Source organism: Lissotriton vulgaris, chromosome 9 (assembly GCF_964263255.1).
Source record: "Lissotriton vulgaris chromosome 9, aLisVul1.2, whole genome shotgun sequence".
Lineage (NCBI taxonomy): Eukaryota > Metazoa > Chordata > Amphibia > Caudata > Salamandridae > Lissotriton > Lissotriton vulgaris.
In genome coordinates, this window is record NC_141697.1 from 154,863,436 (window position 1) to 154,878,261 (window position 14,826).

Here is a 14,826-nt window from a genome sequence, read left to right on the forward strand (position 1 = left end):
CGTCTGATCTTCAAGCTTACGTTGTATTATGCATGAAATAAACCTGAATTTAACAAGTGATCTATCCACAACATCCATATGTCCATCTAGTGGTTCCAAAGTAGCGGATATCCTAATTAATAACATTTGTTTGGCGAAATGTTCCATTGGGGCATACTATAGTATTGAACCTTTCTTTGAGGCCCATAAACGTCTAGATTTTGATTGGATCCTCCAAAGGAGAAAATCCTGGACCACCCCAACATTGCTTAAGTAATACGGCGGCACCGTAGGACATGCACTGCAGGTGAAAGTTGTGGAAAAAGGTGTATTCTCAAAGATAAACAAGCAAAATTAGATCAGTAGGCCAGACATGCTCCCCAACAAAAGTGCGCATACAGCCGAGCCTAATATGACTGAATTGCACACACCAGTCCAAAGAGGTAGCCTTCACCAGGTTAGAAAAACTCTTTTTTTAAATGTTCACCATATTAAACAGTATTGACAACATTTTCAGAAGGTTCATTTTCTGATGCAAAACCTCACAATATAAAGTTGAGAAGGTATGTGGTTTCAGTTATTACACGCATGCCCTGGGGCGCCTTTGAAGGTGGGTCGGTACAGGCCAGATCGGTGGGACAGACAGTGTGGTATGCTACAAGAATGCCCATTGTCGCCCCTACTGTTTGCTCTGGCAATGGAGCCATTGACAATAAATGTTCGTTTGGGCATGCTTGAATGAGGGATAGAATTAGGCCACACTAGCCACATCTTGCTTTATGCAAATGATGTGTTTAGCTCAGGGCGCCCAGGTCGTCAGTGGGACTTCTACTGGAGGTGCTGAGAGAGCTTGGAAAGGTGTCTGGCCTCCGAATTACTAAAAGGAAACCCTTGTTGTACCCACTGGCGGTGTTGGTTGTGGTGCCTGGGGAGAGGCTGGCAGATTCAGGGGTGCCGTGGGAGACTGATCACTCTCGATACCAAGGCATGATGGTGGCAGAAACGCTCAAAAAGCAATTGCAGTATGATATTGAGTGGGTGATAGGCTCCTTGCAGTCATCAGTGCGGTTCTGGAATTCCCTGCTGTTGTCACGTATGGGAAGAATTGTGTTATCTAAGATGGTGTTTCTACCGCGAGGCCTGTATGTGATCCAGGGTTATTTGTGCCCCTTGCGAGCGTGTGTTTACCGCCAGTTGAATACACTTCTCCCCTCACTTATTTGAGCAGGGAAGAGGAGCAGGATGGCCCATCAGTCGTTAATGAGGGATCACGAGGAGGGTGGGCTTGGGGTCCAGAGTCTGGAATATTACCACTATGCATCTCACATGCAACATGCAGCAAAACGGATGCAGTATGGTCCGGGATGCCCGCCACCCCTTCCACCACCAATCCCAATGGTAGGAGACAGACACAGTTTGAACTTTTGGAAGGCAGGGGGGCCTCACGACCCCCCCGGCCGTATTTATTAAAATATGAAACAAAATTTAAAACTTTCAATTAAAACGTTTCAAGTATCATGTACAAAATTCAACTTTCCTTACATTTGATGAAGACAGGTATCCAGGCTAACCTTAACAAATCTCTAATACAAAGATTTTCCTAACCGAGTCTAACATCATGACATAATGCATTTCAGGAATTTTGTACATCCTATCGTTAGGGGCCAACGGCAAGGTCTTAACCGGTGTCAGATCCCCATCACCAATTTCCGCCCTCACGTGTGAGTGGCGCATGCGCAGAGGACTTTACCCTCGTAGCCAACTGTAACTTCCCTTGTCGTGGGGGCCCCCTTTCACTTGACGCCATCTTAAGGTCGCCCGAGTTCCCGTGCGGGGTATCTGTAAGAAGGACAGCGTGGACTCCCCCCCCCCCCCCCCTTTTCCTGCACTCTCTTCCGCCGGAACGGATATCCGCCCCCCCCCGGAAATTCGTGGGAGGGGCATATAGCCGTCTCCCCCTGGGAGGGGCCTATGGCCGTCTCCCCCTGGGCGATCCCATCCGTAATGGGTGCCGCCCCCCGTGGGATGGGCCAATGGCCGCCTCCCCCTGGGCGCTCCCATCCATAATGGGTGACGCCCCCCTAGGGACCTTGAAATCACTGCTCACCGATCATGACCTTACCGCCCGACCGAAGACTAAATAAATACGACAGTTCGTTACCTACTAGGGGAGAAAAAACCTACGCTTAATCTTAAATTACAGCTAGGTATAATGGACTATAACATTGCTACAAAGGAGAAAAGGTCCTATAGCAGAGAACGTTTTTTATTGCATACATTCCATTACATTGCTACAAAGGAAAAAAGGCCTATGGGCAAGTATTCAGTTGCATACATACTCTTGGCATCGATTTAAGATGAGAGCAACAATTCCAACAAGACGTTTATTCATTACTATCAAATTGCGACTCAGAACTTTGTTTACTCGCAAACTTCTGCAACAGGGGCTGGTGGGTGGGTCGAAAAATGCTGCTTGTTCCCTTGAGGGCTCACGAGCGACGAGGGGTGCAGCCTTCAGAGCGCAGGAACAACAGGACGCTTGCCTGGATTCCCGCGCCTTTTATCTTGCAGCGGGAAGGCGGGGCAGCGTCCCCATCCCGCCCAGAGGTGCACGGACTTCCGGGCGGGTGTTAGGACAACCCTTTTAGGCGGCGTGGGCGTGCTCCAACCACGCCGCTATGGGCATACCGGCCGGGACCCGCCCCCCGGGTTTCCTTGGCTGGGTGCCCCGCAAAGGTTTCCCGGGGCACCCAGCCATACGTTCGGGGTGACCGAGTGGTCTCCCCTTTCCATATGGTCCGGGATGCACGCCACCCCTTCCACCACCAATCCCAATGGTAGGAGACAGACACAGTTTGAACTTTTGGAAGGCAGGGGGGCCTCACGACCCCCCCGACCGTATTTATTAAAATATGAAACAAAATGTAAAACTTTAAATTAAAACGTTTCATGTATCATGTACAAAATTCAACTTTCATTACATTTGATGAAGACAGGTATCCAGGCTAACATTAACAAATCTCTAATACAAAGATTTTCCTAACCGAGTCTAACATCATGACATAATGCATTTCAGGAATTTTGTACATCCTATCGTTAGGGGCCAACGGCAAGGTCTTAACCGGTGTCAGATCCCTATCACCAATTTCCGCCCTCACGTGTGAGTGGTGCATGCTCAGAGGACTTTACCCTCGTAGCCAACTGTAACTTCCCTTGTCGTGGGGGCCCCCTTTCACTCGACGCCATCTTAAGGTCGTCCGAGTTCCCGTGCGGGGTATCCATAAGAAGGACAGCGTGGACTCCCCTCCCTTTCCCCGCACTCTCTTCCGCCGGAGCGGATATCAGGCCCCTGGGAAATTCGTTGGAGGGGCATATAGCTGTCTCCCCCTGGGAGGGGCCTATGGCCGTCTCCCCCTGGGCAATCCCATCCGTAATGGGTGCCGCCCCCCCATGGGAGGGGCCAATAGCCGCCTCCCCCGGGCGCTCCCATCCATAATGGGTGGCGCCCCCCCCTAGGGACCTTGAAATCACTGCTCACCGATCATGACCTTACCGCCACAGGCCAGGTAGTTGACCGACAATCTGGCCCCCCACACCTCCTATAGGTCATGTCTCCTCTATCCCACTAGCCAAGCTATCATGTCTTCTATCAATAAGTCATTCCCCACCCTGAACAGGTGTACCCCATCATATGAATAACAGTGATCCCCCCAAATGCACCCATGAGATATGCTTTGAAGATGAGCAGAGCGAAACAATTTCTCCATTTTATTGTTGACCCTCTTTACCGAATGGTTCAACGCTGTTGTGGACAATCCACCCCACCATACCCTCCTCGGAATCATGTGAGACCAAGCTATTGTACATCCTGGGAGCGTCTTTGCTAACCAACTAACTGCAGAAAGTATGTGCTCGATTAAAGCCCGTCTGCCCAACCTTACCAAGTCATTGCCCCCAATGTGCACTATGACTACAGATGGCAGTGACCTGTGCCGCCCTAACAATTCTTCCACAAAACTTTGCAGTCGGTTAACACACAGGCCGCCCTTCCCATGGAAGGACACCCTGAAACCATATTCCTCAGATGTGTGGATCGCATCACCTGTCTTGGATATGTCCGCGGCACGCCTCACGTATGAGTGGCCCATGACCCAGACCACTCGTCTTCCATTCCTTGTTCCTGAAGTGGTGGTTAGCTGATACTGGGCCGGTCCCAATTTCCGCTCTGCGTCACAGGCTCGTGAAACTGTAATCCAAACAAAAGACAACAAGCGTGAGTGCACTTCTTCAGTAACTTACAACATGTGCAGCCGCATGTACCGTTTGAAACAATTCGAAGACCAGCGGCCTAATTGTTTAACATTGTCTGCCTGCAGACCTTGAGCCGTTGCTTCTGTAGCGGCCCCTATCCTAAATGAATGGCTCCCAAAATCAATCGGGTTCAAGCCCGCAGCTGCAATCGTGATTGCCAGCACCCTCTGGAACTGAAACTTTGTAAACAGGGTGCCGTCAGTGTGTCGCAGCAAGGCCCCCCCCACGTTGTCAACCTATGTTTTAGGTAGGCCTCAACATGCCTCACTGGACAACAGGGACTACCTGGAGCGCGCTGCAACACAATGCTATTCCCCTGGGCCTCCTGGTCTGTCTTTGACCTGGCTATCGTGACCAGCAGGGAATCCCCCCTCACTTGCGTGTGATCCCTGTGCAGACCCCCCTCCGTATCTCTCTTGTTGGCAGCCACTAGTTCGCTTACCCGTAGGGCCCCATAGAACGCCAACGCAAATGCTACCCGGAATAGTACGACCTCGCTAGGAGAGGAGCATGTCTACTCCAGTTTAGCCAACAAGGAGGTCAATCTGTCAAATCCTATTGGGTGCCTGGTATCCTTTTTGCGCCCCTCTAGGCGCCGCCAGCCGCGCAGCGCCTTTCTGACTACAAAGGAGTCCGTCGGGTCCCTGATCCCATGGAGCTGAGCCATGAATGATATGGCGGCCTTATACTGACTGACGGTTGCCGCCGACCGGCCCTTCTCATGAAGTGCCACTAAAAATTGGGTAAAGGACCCCTCCTGACCCCATCTATGCTCCCATGAAGGGCCCAAAAAGGCGCAGTACGAGCGGAACGCCCCTTCCTAAGCTTTCCTTGTCCTGGGCCCTAAACTGGCTGCTACGAGGTTTTGTAGTCCGGGGCGCCGATTTGCCTTAATGCTTCGGGAAATGGCGCTGCCACTAGCTCCGCTGAGGGTAAACAATCCCTGAAAGCCTGCATTTTGAAACGAGAGAGCGCATCAGCTGCATTATTCAGTACTCCTGGCACATGTTTTGCCCTGAATTGTACATTTAGCCTCAAGCATTTCAACACAATTTCTTCCAACAATCGCAATATCCACCTGCAGCGTGCTGCCTGCTGGTTAATGCACTCAACCACAGTCATGTTATCGGACCAAAATACCACTGAGCGGTCTCGGAACTCTTCTGGCCAGGCCGACAACGCTACCCAGATGGGGAATAGCTCTAGAAAGCCATTGTTGCTCGTCAAACCACTTGTTTCCCACCATGCTGGCCATTTCTGGGCCGACCAACGGTTACTCAGGATCGCGCCAAACCCCACACTGCCCGCAGAGTCGGTCCATAAACCTAGTTCTGCCGACGAGGCCGGGGCTTTGCTCCAGACTACTCGGCCGTTGAAATCCGCCAGGAATGCCAGCCAAATGAGCATGTCCTGGCGAACCTCTGCCGACAGTCTCGTGTGATGGTGTTCTTCCTTGAGGCCAACCATGGCCTGGGCAATGGATCGTGCGAAAGGGCGAGCCATCGGCATAACCCTCAATGCAAAGTTAAGCTGACCTACTGTTTGCTGTAATTGGTGCAGAGTCACGTTTTTGTTCCGAAGACACTGCAACAAGGAGGCCCTGAATTTGGCGATCTTCTCTGCCGGCAAGCGGAAGCAACCCTCCACGGAGTCTAGTTCGATACCCAGAAACTCGATGGAAGGTAGTTGGCCCCACCGTTTTACCTGGCGCCAACGGCACCCCGAAACCCCGCATGAGCACGCAGAAATCCTGCAATGCCCGTGCACAGTCACGAGAACCCGCTGGGCCGAGAAACAGGAAATCATCGAGATAATGCATCACATGTTGGTGCCCTGTGGCCTTCGAGAACACCCACTCCAGAAATGAGCTAAACATTTCAAAATAGGCACACGAAATTGAACAACCCATCGGCATGCACATATCCATGTAGTATTTCCCCTGAAATGTAAAACCCAGCAAGTGCTGATCCCGGGGATGTACCGGAAGCAACCTAAATTCGGATTCAATATCCGATTTTGCTAACAATGCACCGGGGCCTAGGCGATTCAACATTACCACTGCGTCATCGAAAGATGCGTACCTCTCACTGCAAATGTCTGCATCGATCGCCTCATTAACGGAAGCCCCCCTTGGTGCCCGCAGGATCCCAGCGGACACATGATCAGGGCATTTGTTCAGCCAAGGAGTCAAAGCCAGAATATCCACGGACGATTGTTTGGACTTCCGAGGCACCGTGTCAATCCTGCTTGGTACCCCATTTTCCACCGGTACCATTGCCTCTGGATCGGCAGCTAGTTTCGGGGTGGGAGGTGTTACCACAACCAGAGCAGGCATGCCTGAACCTACACGTTCCCTGCGGCCTGCTACACGTTCCCTTATTAAAACCCCAACATACTCCTCGCTTATTTTCATTCCCGCCCGATCTAGGCTGAGTATGCACCCCGTAGGTTGGTCGAAAGGGCTGAGGATGTTTCTGTTGAAAAGCCGTGGAGCCGTTTGCGTTCGACCTCGATCCACCCGCCGATCCCGGCAAGAACTGCGCATGCCAAGATACAGTATCCAAACAATCCCAAGTCAGTGTTTCATTAAACTCTTTCGCTTTTCTAAATGCCATGTCATACCCTTTCCATTCTTCTCCTCCATACTTCTCATGGAAGCCCGTGATCCTGCTCTGGTAGCAAGCCAGGTCACTCAACAGTTCTGGTGTTCGCTCAGCGATAATTGCTACAAAAACAGTAAAAGCCCTGATCCAGTTCATCATAGACTCTTCTACCCTGAATTCTGCCATTTTTGCCCGCCATACACTGGGGAGCCATAAATCCTTCTGAGTCTTGGCATATTTTAACTCTCGATTATCTGTCAACAATGAAAACATATTTATGTATTTATTAGCCCACACCATTTCCTTAGTTGCCATAGGAACATGTTGCGCCAAGCTTTCCCGCCTTGAGGGTACAGCGCCCTCCCCCATTATTGGGAGTGATCTCTTACCGGCGTCTGTCGTACCTCCAGTCGTGTCCGTCGCCTTATTCCGATTTTCGACCGCGACCAGGTTCGCCACCTGCGGAGAAATAGAATAGCCTTGACGACTGAAACAGAAAAAACACTGATTACACGTTAAAAAAATGCTGCTTGTTCCCTTGAGGGCTTACGAGCGACGAGTGGTGCAGCCTTCAGAGCGCAGGAACAAGAGGACGCTTGCCTAGATTCCCGCGCCTTTTATCTTGCAGCGGGAAGGCGGGGCAGCGTCCCCATCCCGCCCAGAGGTGCACAGACTTCCGGACGGGTGTTAGGACAACCCTTTTAGTCGGCGGGGCGTGCTCCAACCACGCCGCTATGGGCATACCGGCCGGGACACGCCCCCCGCCCGCAAAGGTTTCCCGGGGGATCGGGGCACCCAGCCATACGTTCGGGGTTACCGAGTGGTCTCCCCTTTCCAAAATAACTGGGAGCAGGAACTATTGGCGGGTATGGTGGAGGGGTCAGGGCTACCAGGAGGGGTCAGGGCTACCAGCGCTGCTGATGGCGGGCTCAAGTGTGACCTCTGCAGCTCCCTATGTGGTGCGTCAGACTGCTGGGGTATGGTGAGATTGGGGACAGTTGTGATCAGGAGGACCTTTTTTCACAGGGAGTTAGTGCTGTGGGTCTTGGCCTCGTTCGGACAGATGGAAGAGGTTATGTTGTTTTAACCTTGGCAAGAGGGAGGATGTGAGCTGCCTGGATATCTGTATCCAAATGAGGTAATTATATCCTTTGAGGATGCAAGGACTCGGTTTGGGTTGAGACCTGGGCTGTTACTGCATTATGCAGGTGTGACCGACGTGCTCAGGGCTGCTTGGTCATCGTTACCTATTGGGGCCGCAGGCATCGGCTACACTGGGTGCACTGTTGACCCTGGGGGTTGGGCGCCATCTTATCTCATTTTATAAGATCCTGCTGGCTCATAAGGTTAGTGGGTTGCTGAGAGTGTGGTGGGTATGGTAGGGGTACCTTGGGGCCCCCTTCTCAGTTGTGGACTGGGTCAAAATATGTGCGTTGTTGACGTATGTGTTCAGAAGTGCCCAGTTGAAATTAATACATTTCAATTTTGTGCATCAGTACTTATATGACCCTCACGGGAATGCACAGAATCTATTCAGAGGGCTATTCTGTGTGTCCTCGTTGCAGAATTGTGGACACAGATTTTATGCACCTGGCGTGGGATTGTCCGCAGGTGAGAGACTTCTGGGTTAAGGTGGTGGATAGGCTGGGTCCGGCTATGGCTTTGGTCTGTACACTTATACCACGGTTTTGTGTATTTAGGCCATCTGTTTTGCCTTAAAAGGCATAAAATTACTTCCTGGTTCCTGCATTTAGCTCTCATGGATAGTTATCACGTGGATGGGGATTCAGGGTCCTGCAGAGGTGCGGTCGATCCAAGATGTCTCTGAGTGGTCGTGGCAGAGAAGACTCAGATGTGACACACCAGCTCGGATGCTAAATTCCAATTGACTTGGAAACTTGGCACGCACTATGTACTCCACAGATAGCGAAGTGTAGCTATTGAGTGGTAGCGTGTGGGTGGGTGCAGGTGGTGGGATATACCCATCTAGGACATGGGTTTGCTGTTTTTCGTTTTCTAGCATAAAAAGCTGGTCCCCCTTGTGTTCTGTTACTATATTTCACATCATGATGTGAATCATGCCTTAATCCGCTGCTACTGTACTGTAAAAGTTGATAACAATGCTGCAAGGTTGTATGTTACATTGCTAGAAAAAATTATTATTTTTTTAAAGTAAGGAATGTGGTTACAGGGATGAGCTAAAGTGACTCAGGTTAGGAGATGACACTAAACCTAAATGCTGGTTACACCAGGTGGAGAATTTACTTAAGCAAGCAAATGAATAGAATTAAAACCTCAGGCAACAAAGTATGTGTCCTGGTAGTTCCCTAAAACATGTTGAAACAGGTCTTGGTGTTTTTTTTTTTAATGATTTTCCACAAGGTCTTGGGTGATCCGCCATTCTCTGTGATGTTTCTTATTGAACGAGAAAATCACTAAGTATGCCTGCGCCTCCTCCAAGTAACACACCCATGCACACAGCTGTACTGCTCTAGAATGGACCATGACCTAATACTGAAAGAACTACATACAACACGAGTACTTCAAATTGCCTGTTCATGGAGTTTAGCCCCACTTTACAACAGACAATAAAGGTATTTATTTATGCTAGGCGTCTCGTTGGAAAGATTTGAGCCTTCCTGTTCCTTACCCGGGAGTGCTGCTGCTGAAGCGTCTGCCACATTGCTTTCTGCCGACCACTACGCCACGCCTCGCGCCCCCGCTTCGCGGGCGCCGCTCGTGGTTTGAAAACCTTGCCAGGGATTTGTGTATTTGGACCTCGCCTATGCATTGAAGGACCTACGCCCTCGCTGCTGACCATCTGCCCCACACACACGGTCAGAGGCGGGACTGCGAGGACCAGCCTGCTGAGCGGCACTGATCGGCCGCAGCTGGTCCTCTTCCCGCCCCCTCCAACTGTTAAATCTTCGTGGAGTGTGTGTTGCTTGGGAGCCTTCCTGTGCCTTACCCGGGAGTGCTGCTGCTGAAGCGTCTGCCACATTGCTTTCTGCCGACCACTACGCCACGCCTCGCGGCCCCCGCTTCGCGGGCGCCGCTCGTGGTTTGAAAACCTTGCCAGGGATTTGTGTATTTGGACCTCGCCTGTGCATTGAAGGACCTACGCCCTCGCTGCTGACCATCTGCCCCACACACACGGTCAGAGGCGGGACTGCGAGGACCAGCCTGCTGAGCGGCGCTGATCGGCCGCAGCTGGTCCTCTTCCCGCCCCCTCCTGCTCCTCCCCTTGATAATCTGTAACAGCCACGCGCACGCGGGACGCGCGCGGGTCTAAGGCCGGGGCGTAGACCGGGCAAAGAGCGGGCCGTTTGAGGCCGTTCGAGTATGTGAGAGTCCGGTCCGGGCCCTGTCTCTTTGTCTGCCACACCAAGGACATTTAAAGACCTGTGAAATGAGTACCAGGGAAACCAGAAGCAAAACATCTTCCTTAGCCGCGGCCGGAGCGGTCAAAGGCCCCATGGATACCTACTTTGCTAAAGCTGGTTCTCTCCTGATTGAGGAAATCGAGGTCCTGGAGCGAAGAATCTCCCAAGAAATAGACTGGGTAAGGAGATCTTCAATGGGCCCAGTGGCCCAAGCTAGAACCCCAGAAGATAGATCTGGTTTACCAACTAGTGGCAGCACTGACCAGGCAACATGCCTATTTCCAGGTACCTCAACTACCAACCCAGAGTCCACCATCGAGGTCCCGAGTGACCTTGAGGATATGAGCCTCATGACATTACCCAATACCCAAATTCCCCAACCCACATCAACAGAGAATACTGAGGCAGCCAAAGCCACAGAACCTAACACAGATCGCAATAGGGGGGCTAGAGAAGGGGCTATACAAAAAAAGAAGCGGGGGCCCCAAAACAAAGATGACAATAGGATTAAATCTCCCAAACCCAAACAACCTAGAGGTAAAGGGGGGAAAGGAGCTACCTCTGTCACCACACTAGAGAGGACGGGAATGTCATCCCCCCCTAGAACTATTAACTTAACCCCTCTACCACAGCCCACTAACACCGTGCCTGTAGATATTACCTCCGATGACATCACACTGGAGGACATAGGTACACTGCTTAGGTCCCTATTGAGTCCCCTTGAGGCTAGATTGATTAAGATCGAAGCTAGACTAGTCATCATCGAAAAGGCAACTGTGCAACTTGCCGATTCAAGGAAACTCGATAACAGCGGACCAAAAACAGTAATAGAGGGACCAGGACCAAAGCCCACTAAGGGCAATGGACCTCCTATAACAACAAACAATAAGCTTCCACCGACAAACCCCAAAGTTTCACAACCCATACCAAACAATACTCCGCAACTACCAAATGCCAATAAGGCCCCTATCCCAACACTGCAAACAGCAACTGCCACCCCAAAAATAATCCCTCCATCGAAAGACAATGTTTTGCCTTCGACTAATGCCAAGGGTGACCCATCTTCTATTGGAGAGAAATCAAATACCAACCGTAAACACAAGCCTATAAACCTCCCCCCGGAGGCAGCACCCTACACCTTAGTTCTGGCGGGGGTTCCGGAATTAAATCCTCCTATATTTGAATCCACTACCTCACTTAACTCCATGGCTGCTAGAGCAATTCCCGCTGGGTGCTAAAATATTCAGAAACCCATGCTACATGACGAGCTCAGCTCGGCATGAGTGTATGAGAGGTGTACATCATGACGAGCTGAGTTCGTCATGAGCGTCGAAGGTGTTAAAAACAAAGTCATCAACTGGCTCTCTGTAAATAGACTACTCCCGAGAGGAACAACCAGTGATATCGCTATGGCCAGAAGGGCAACGTGGGTGGGTTACACTAGGAAATCCATCAGGGGAGACTGCATTCTGGTCACCTTCAGAGACCCGAATACAGCCGCATACATTTGCACCTGGGCTTCCGATGAGGATTTTGGCAGTAATATTCAACCACTTCCTCTTTCATTTTTCTACCCCTCAAACCTTTATAACTTTCGAGGACTACAGATGGGGGCATCACCAAGAGTTGTTGGAGGGCTGGGAAAATTGCCCTAGGGAAAGTAATGTCTACCCACAACACAGGGGAAGACCTTTAGAGCAGTTCCCTTCGTATGGGGATGAGGCTGGCTGGGAAACTGTTACAAGAAGGAGGGGGGGGGTGGCTATAGGAGAGGAATCCCTGGGCCACACAGAACACACTACCCAGCCTATCTATCTACCCACAATAGATACAGTAGTCTAGAGACGGTAGACTGACAGGTGGCTGAAGAGGGGAGTGTTTTACAAGCATCTCCCACGATTGAGAGCAATTCACTCCCAGCTTCAGATACTTATACTAAGGCATCCAATACAGTTGAACCTATTCAGGTACCAAGTATGACGGATCCTATCTTATCCCCTGCCAATATACCCTCCGGTACTAATTACTCCCTCACAAGCCAACTGGCGCCCATTGAGCTTATCCCCAACAACTCTGTTTCTATAAACCCAGCCACTACCCAACTGTCACATATAACAGTGATCTCTTGGAACGTGGCAGGCCTAGCCAACAAAATAGATTGCACAGAGTGGGGTTCTTACATCAGCTCCAAAAATATACTTCTTTTTCAAGAGACTTGGGCGCGTGAGGAAATACTATTCCCGGGCTTTGCCTCTTTTTTCAAAGCCGCTAAATGGGGGGGCAGGGGTAGGCCGTCAGGGGGACTCACAACCTGGGTAGCAACGGACCTAGGTTGTCAAGCTACATGTCTAGAGACCGCCTCAGATGACATATTGGCTGTTCTACTTGAGTGGCCAGACTCCACGAAGTTGCTAGTCATAAACATTTATTTAAGGCCGGTACCTATGCACAAAGAATCTGGCACCATAGATGAATTAGCTGGGCTCTTAGAAGGCTTGCCATGTGAACTTCCCTGCCTGGTGGGAGGTGATTTTAATTCCCATTACGAACCACTGCCTGGACTACGCGATGGCCCTTCCCACGAGAAAGATTCATGTGGTTCGTCCCTGAGACGGTGGCTCCACCCCCAAGGGCCTGGACTCCTTTGGCCTTGCAGATAACCGCCCTCAACCTAGGTTTAAGGGCGTGTAATGGCCGTTGCAAATCAGATATACCCAGTATCCACACTTTCAACAAATCAGGTAGCGAATCTAGACTGGACTACATTATGGTTAAACTGTTTATGTGGCCAGCAATAGTCGATTTCAAAGTCACTGAAAGAACGGACAGTGACCATAACGCCTTGGAATTGACTTATTCCCTGCCGGACAAAGATAAGGTGGGTCTCCTACTTGAAAATAATCGGAGGAAAGTCAAGTGGGAGAAATTGGCCAACAGTCTAGATAGAATACCCCAGCTATATGAAAGGATCATCCCATTTCTGGAGAATGCCTTCCAGTTAGGAAATGAGGTGCAAGATGATGCCAGCAGAGTAAAGCTTGCACAAACACACGCAGACATCATCAACACCTTAGAGCAGAATCTGTTCTCACCCTCAGGGAAAAGGAAAGGCCCCCCGTCCAAAAGGTCTTGGTATAATGCCGCTTGCAGGGAAGCCAAGGCCCATTTGTTACTTGCTATAAAGGGACGTCTTAACAGGGAAGAAATCCGCGCCAGGAGAAGATCGTACAAAAACCTCCTGGAGAATGCGTGGGCAGAATGGGACCATGATTACTGGGAAAATCTCGTTAAAGCACTAACAACCAGAGATTCCCGCAAATTCTGGCGCGTAGTGGCTAATGGCACGGAGGACTTATCCTCTGCAATAGAGCCAAACATAGCCCCTACGGTATGGCAGAGCCACTTTGAGGCGCTGTATGCGGAAGGAGGGGGGGTCAAAATATGGCTGGTGTCATAAAGACACCTAGTACCCCAGGGGTTCCTTTTACAGAAAAAGAGGTGAGGGAGGCCATTAAAGGCTTAGCAGCTGGAAAAGCTCCGGGGCTTGATGGGGTGCCCGGGGACCTGTTCAAGCAGGAACCAGGGATATGGGCACCTTATCTCACTCTGATATTCAATGCCATTCTGGGGGGAATAGAGGTACCCGATACTTGGAAGGGAGCAGAGGTGGTCCCAATTTATAAAAAGGGATCCCCTCTGCTTCCTGCCAACTATCGCCCCATCAGTCTCATTGACATATCCCAAAAACTCTTCGGTAGACTGATTCTAAATCGGCTCCAGGCCTGGATAGAAGAGATGGACATCCTGTCTCCCTATCAGGCAGGATTTAGGCAGGGAGTATCGACTATAGACCAAATCTTCAGGCTAAATCTCCTGTATTGGAGAACAGCTGTAATCGAGGGCGGCACTCTGTATACTATTTTTGTAGACTAGCCGTTCACACTCCAGGGTTTGGCCAGATGATATGACTGATCACAAAAGTCTTTTTTGATGGAAACCCTACATCACTCTTTTGGACTGGTCAGCCACTGATGAATAGTCTATAATGTATCGATCTCTTTTTCACCTGTGTATCCACTTGTTTTCTTACTTGGTCCTTATTCTTTTGCACACACGTTGAGATCTAGGTGACTCCGTAGTGATAACATAGCTCTAATAGTTAGCTAATAGACCCCCTGTGTTTCTTATGGTGTATATCTATTTGGAGCTGGGGATAAAAGCAGGGGATAAAAGCAGGTGTGGGTCTTTAAACTCTATATCCCTTGGACCCCCCCCCCCTTTTGAGAAGTTGGTGTATTTACCATCTCTTGAACATGTACATTGAATTTTTAAATAAATCAACTTTAATAATGCCACATCATACATATTTAACTGTTTCCTGAAAGATGTTTTAGGCCACATGGTCAAGGAAACACCTAAAATGTCTATACATTAAACGAAGGATGTTGTTGTGTTTACACATGTTCCTCAGATTGCTTTCATGTATTCGATTTCCGGTTTAATGGACATGTTTCCAGTGCAAGTAATGTTGTACCTGAATCAAAGTGAAT

At 50.1% G+C, this 14,826-nt stretch overlaps 1 protein-coding gene across 4 annotated transcripts in view; it reads left to right on the forward strand.

The window, feature by feature from the left end:
• Nucleotides 1-14,826, forward strand: part of PTGR2 (prostaglandin reductase 2) — a 465,729-nt gene that overhangs the window by 345,098 nt on the left and 105,805 nt on the right. The gene's annotated exons all lie outside the window — the stretch shown is intronic.